A 6,764-nucleotide genomic window follows, 5' to 3' on the forward strand; every position below is an offset into this window, starting at 1 on the left:
CTCAGCGTTCAGGCCCCATGACCAGACACCCCCCACCTCCCCAAAAAAGAAGTACTAGTAGAGATGTAATTTGACACTGAAGTCCAGCCTAGAGCAGGTTTGATGTGTTAATTTTAAATATTAAGGTCATTATTAGTTGAATCTAATTTAATGTGCATAGATGAGATGTTAGGGAACTTCATCCACTAGGGAAATTCAAACTGTAAACAAAATGGTCCAAAATTGTGTGTAGCATTTAGGTGGATTTTCAAAACAATTCCTTTAGAACATGAATAATTGAGAAGCATTTTATTCTATGTGATCCGTTATTGCTAGGCAGAGTTGGTCCAGAAAGAGTAAGTGAACTGCCCAAGGAAAATACCTAATTAGAGCTGAAACACACTCAATTCTCTGACTTCAGGTTGAGAATAACTCCACAGTGCTGCTCAAGTTTGTACTCTTCAGCACTATTCCTACTCACATACAATTCCTTACACTCACAAAGCAATGGATTAAAAAACTGTTCTGCTAAAACAAATGCAATTATATTTTTACAATTGAATCAGGCAGTAGATTTTTGCTAAGCTTGCCTGTTTCAAAATATGTTTTATTCAGTGAGTACTGGCCTCTGCTCTGTTGGAAAATGCCTGTGTAGAATACCTGTTACCAACACCCTTGTGATAACTCCTAGCCCTATGAGGAAGCATACATTTCCTCCCTCCCTCCCTCCCTCCCTCCCTCCCTCCCTCCCTCCTTCCCTCCCTCCCTCTGTCCATCCCTCCCTCCTTCCCTTCTTCCTTCCTTCCTTCCTCCCTCCCTCCCTTCCTTCCTTCCTTCCTTCCTTCCTTCCTTCCTTCCTTCCTTCCTTCCTTCCTTCCTTCCTTCCTTCCTCCCTCCCTCCCTGCCTCCCTCCCTCTCTCCCTCCCTCCTTCCTTCCTTCCTTCCTTCCTTCCTTCTTTCCTTTCCATCTTCCTTTCTTCCTTTCCATCTTCTTTTCTTCTACAAAACATCAATAATTACTCAAGAAAAAGAAAGATGAAATTACTTCAGATTAAAAAATCCATTTTATATCCATACAGGATGTTACTGAAACATCTGGTGAAAACTGAACATAAGTTGTGTTATGTAATGTTGCATTAATAGTCATTCATTGAATGTGGTAAAACTAGTACATATACATGACATAGATGTAGCTATATCCATGTATATAGATACATAAATTACATGCCTTAAAATTACAGAATGTCAGAGTAAAATGCACAAATGTTAATTTAAGAAAAGCTTGAACACTGAAAAAAATAAAATAAAGAGTTAAACACAAATAATTACAATGACAATGGTCGCTTGTTCTTCAGTCTGGCTTGGAAATAGGGACAAAAAGTTTAAGATTAGTTTTTGCTCCTTCACAATAGCACTGTCTCTAAAGGCTGTAGTTTTTGCCTGACTGTTGTGGGCTATTTCTTAATTGCTCTAAATCGTTTATGAAAGCTCACATAAGATGAAACTTAATCAATTTTTTTGAAGGTATTTCTGATCCCTTGCTACACTGGGCACACTGTTTTGTGGCTATAAAGCAAGGAACCACTGAACTTCACACAGTTTCTTTATGAGTTTTCCATTCACACTCCTCATTTTCAGCATTGCTTGTAATGCTGTACCATGGCAACCTCTTGTAATGCAGTAAACAATGGAAATTAGATAGATCACTCTTCCAAGGGGCATATTGTGAGGTCATCCGCTTTCATTATGGGCTTTCATTACGGGTGATAGGGATTAGATGCTATAAACACAGGATGAACTAAATGTGTTCTTCCAAAAGGCCAAATTCAAGAGCTGCATGAATCATTCTTTTTCATTTCCCATAGCCACTTTCTGTCTGAGCTCTTCAAACTGATAACCTTGCTTAGCATGGGTTCCATGACTTTTCAACATCTCTTTAATGTGTTCTAAGGCCTGTACATGAGCAATTCATATAAAAATATTTCTTTTGTTTCTTTAGAAATGAGTATCCATAAAGTATGTGATGTTAAGCTATAATTTTTAAAGGAAAGGGGACTGCTTCTCCAAGCTTACTTGGAGGAGAAAGAAACATAAGGCTGGGGCTGGGAAGGTGGCTCAGTGGTAGAGCGCTTGCCTTGTATGCATGAGGCCCTAGGTTCGATTCCTCAGGACCGCATAAGCAAAAAGAAAAAAGCCGGAAGTGGCACTGTTGCTCAAGAGAGAGAGCACTAGCCTTGAGCTGAAGAGCTGAGGGACAGCGCCCAGGCCCCACAACCGGATCAAAAAAAAGAAACATAAGGCTTACCTGTGTTCATGTCAATGTGATTACCTTTTTTTTTTTTTTTTGCAAAATTAGTAAACTTCATTACTTTCAATATTATGAATAATAAAATAATTTACCCAAGTATTTTTATTTTCATAAGAACAATGACCAAAGGCTTATTAATTTCTTGTGTTTCTTGCTTTTATTGTCATTAGCACCCAAAGAAAGATATTGTTTAGTGAGAAAGATTATTGTTGTTACACTTTTCAACACGAAGTTTTAAGTCACACTTAAACCCTCCAGCTCTATCTTCATTACTAGCAAGGTTACTACATACATGCTTCCATTTATTTGCATTTCTCCTAGAGATATCTTAAAGTTATAACTATAGAGTGGTTTGAGGTGTTATATTTAGATGACGAAAGACTTAGACATATGGCTTTTATCCAAATGAAGAAACTCCTTGGCAAGGAGAATAGTCAACAACAAAATCTTCCTGTGACACTTGTTAGAAGACTTGGTGGGGTTAAAGTGTAGCTCTGTGTTAAACCTCATGCATGAATTCCCAAGCTCCATTTCCAACACTTCCAAAAACCAGACACGGGTTGGCAACATGGCTCTAGTGGTAGAGTACCAGTCTGGCAAGCAGGGGGCCCTACAATCAACTTTCATGAGTCATTTTAAAGAATGAAACAATTATAATCTTCTCAAAGCAAACAATTTCACAAGACAAGTCTACATTTTTTTGAGTCAATATACTGGTAGATCATTAAATATATGTTGGTGATATAGCACTGTGGAGCTTAGCAATTAATCTGAAGGAATTAAAAGAATGGATTAGTAGTTCTATACTAAAATTAGTTTATCTACCTATTATCTATTTAGATGCTATTTCTCAGAACTAATAACCATGAAAAGTTAAAAGGAGATAAGTTAAATGCTGACATTGGCTTATCCTGGCAATGAGATACACAATACCATCAATTTCTCTATCAGATGCCACAGCAAATGACACAATTGACCCCCATTGTTTGGTCTTTGCTCTCTTTGCTTTGAAACTTGCAGTTCTTTCCGCAGAAGCAGTAAAGGTTTTCTAGAGAAATCTCACCCTTTCTTCAATTCCTCAATGGTGGAGAGATGTTTTGATATTTGGTGAACATGCCGATTGCTATTTGGAGATAAGCTATTACCTATTATAGCATAGTAGAGGTCCCACAAGATAGCTCCTATCTGTGTGGCTGGCTCTCTCTCTCTCTCTCTCTCTCTCTCTCTCTCTCTCTCTCTAATCTATTTATCAATCTAAGGGCTTGACCTCATGGCCTCAAATTATTGCTCAACTTTCTTGCTATCATTGGAGCTTATCCCTTAAGCCATGCCTCCAGTTCAGAATTTTTTCTGGCTAAATTAGATAGAGTCTTGTAGACTTTTCTGTCCAGGCTGGCTTCAGAGTTTGATTCTCCAGGTCACAGCCATGAATGCAGCATTTGGCCACCTGCGACTCCTACTTTTCCCTTCCTGTTCCAGGTTCTTTGTGGTGACACTTTCCTATTCTGCTCTCAGCTGGGCAGAGTCTTACAAGTGTGAAGTTCAGATGAAGTCCAGCAGCCACGCCCCCTTTGCAGTCTGATCGTCCAGACTTGGTTAGCAAAGCTGGGAGCCTTCTCCCCCCCCTCCCCCTCCCCCCCCCCCCCCCCCCCCCCCCGAAGCCAGGTCAGAGACTCCTTTCTTGCTTCGGAGATGCTTTGTCCGCTTTTGAATACGGCCTTTGTGACCACAGCTTGTGCTCAGATGTGATTCAGTGGTAAGCTGATTGCTGCAGTGCATGTGAATAGAACATGGCCAGTTCAGAGGCAGCCACTCAGCGCAGCCGGGCTCCTTACATCATCATCGCACCATGGTGACTGCCCAGCGCCAAACTCATTCTCCTTCACTCTCCTTTTTTATTTTTTTTTTCATGGTTTCTTTTTCTCTGTTCTTTCTTTCAAGCAAAGAGAAGGAAGCCAGGGAAAGTGATAGGATAATCCTGCCTTCACAGAGAATCAGGAAATAGCATTCGCCACAACAAATTCTTTGTAAAAATGGAAAATTGGTAATCCTAAAAGAGAGTAAAGAAAAAAGAAAAATCCTGGGCAAGAAATAATATCTATTTTACTCAAACTTGGATCTAGTATGTCAGCTTTATTTGTTTTCATGTTTAATTTCCCCTACTTGCCTTCAACTTCTTCCCAAATTTTCAATTGTTTATTCATTTTTCCCTAGAAATATCCATTTGCATGAACATTACACACACACACACACACACACACACACACACACACACACACCAAAAAAACAACAAGAACAACAAACAGGTTGTCTGTTGTGTGTTGGGGGCAGGGCATGGAGTTTACTCAGTTATTGAAAAGTCTCTATCAATTTTCTTAATGATTGGAATATTCACTCCACAGGCTTTCTATTACATGGCTTACAGCAGGTTATGTACTTTTAAGAATGAGAAGCTTGTTTTAAGGTGAGAAAACAGAGAAACCACATTTGGAGAGGTTGAATCTTGGAGTCTTTATTAAAAAGCTGGCAACTGCATGGTAGACTCCTGTCTTCAAGACCAGCAGCTAGAAATTCACTGAAAACTGTCAGGAAACTCAGCCATAAAGGCTACAGAGGAAAGAAAGAACAAAACCAATGCCAACAAACCAATTCAGCTTCGCTGGAGAGCTGAATTGGGATGCCATGTTGACTGGAGAAGAGCCAGTGTCAGAAGACAGGACCACAACACAAGGAAATGTGGTATGGTTTCCTGGTGCCTGAGCTGGTCCGGATCTATATAAGGTCAAGTCAGAGGGCAGGGTCACAGGAAACTCCCAGGCCCAGACACTGGACTGACAGGTTTAGTAACCTATCAGCCAAATGCCCATCCCTGCCTCCAGGGATTTAGGCAACCCAACACCTGGGAGGTGGTGGCTTTACCTTCCCCTACCATAAAGACAAGATGCTGGTACACTGCCACCCACCATGTGGCCGAGATGGTGCCAGACAGGCACGGACTCCTTATTTCAGGCAACTCCTCCATTCTACTTCCCCTGCATTTCCTGTCACTGTCATGTATTGATGGGGGGGGGGGGGGGCGGGGGCGGGCGGAGTCTTATCTGAAAATAAACGGAGTGCGATGGTTTTACAGTTGCTGTTATCTGAATTCCACAACAATGGTATTGTAGATTAGTGGACCATGCTTTGCTGAAGCCATTTTAATGTTTTGGTGACTCGTTTCCACAATAGGTTTTTAAGGCAAGTAACAGCTGTGAATTTATACCTGTAGTCAAGGAAATTTTAGAAATCAAGAGACTTACTCTGCTGAGATCTACTAATTTCTGAATAATCAGGTCATTTCAAACTCTATAAACATTTCCACATGCCTATCTACAATAGAATTATTAGCTTACCTCCTGGACCACAAGGAACTAACAATGGTATTCCACTAATAATTATTTTTTCTCATAAAACAAGTGGAGGAAGCGTCTATGGTAAAAACAATAAAGCACACTTACATTACTGGGATGATAGATGGCTGTTTCTGAGAAAAGTTCCGGTTACGAAGCAAAAGGACTAAATCATGGGCTGTAAATCCTTGCTCTTCACAAAGTTGATTCACAGCACAAGTGAAGTTTTAGCTTTTTCATTAGTGCCTGAAATTTACTAAGAATGTCTTTATGTATTACATGATTAATTAAATAGATTTGATTATATAAATCAAATAACATTCTCACTGTAGAAAAATTAGAGAATACAGGTACCATCCCATAGAAAAGGGTTCCACCATTTCACTGATATAAGTGACCTTCTAATGTCTGTCCTGTGTCTGCCTTACAAATATTTTGGTATAAGGTCCTGGGAAAGAATCCTACTATCCAGTTATTCGAGGACTTTTTTGGTATAGAATTTGTCATTTGAGAGAATTTTGTCTTTCATGTAGTTATCTTCATTACTTTTTTATTTGGTGATCTTGACTCCATCAATACATATAAGTCCTATAAGGACAGAGATTTTTTTTTTCTTGTTTTGTTTCTTTTTTGTTTTGTTCCTTGTTATGTCCAGCATCAACAATGCCTGACTCTAGAAGCCATTTAATAGGTGTTTGCCAAGTAATACTTTAATAAACAGCAAGTATGTTGTCTCTTTTCTTTCAATAGATTTGATATTCTGATACTTATATGAACAAACACCACCATGTTTGTTATGAGGAAAATTTTGTCATGGAATTCCTGTGTCAATCTTTTCAATCTACTTTTCTCCAATGTTCATTGCATGGGGAGTGATTGTCTAGGTCTTCTTTCTGCCATTCCTCTGGTTTGCTGACCTTAGGAACCTACCAAATCCATATGCAGGTATTTTGCATGAGTCATATCCTGGTGTGAGAACCATCAAGGAACTAGAACTGTGCTCCTTAGAGTCCAGTGTTTTCAACAATGAGCTTGGTTATCAGTTACTCAGAGCAGGCTCTGCTGACATTCTATGGGGATTTCAGCAC

Source organism: Dipodomys merriami, unplaced genomic scaffold, assembly GCF_024711535.1.
Source record: "Dipodomys merriami isolate MVZ:Mamm:240054 unplaced genomic scaffold, mDipMer1.0.p SCAF_112, whole genome shotgun sequence".
NCBI lineage: Eukaryota > Metazoa > Chordata > Mammalia > Rodentia > Heteromyidae > Dipodomys > Dipodomys merriami.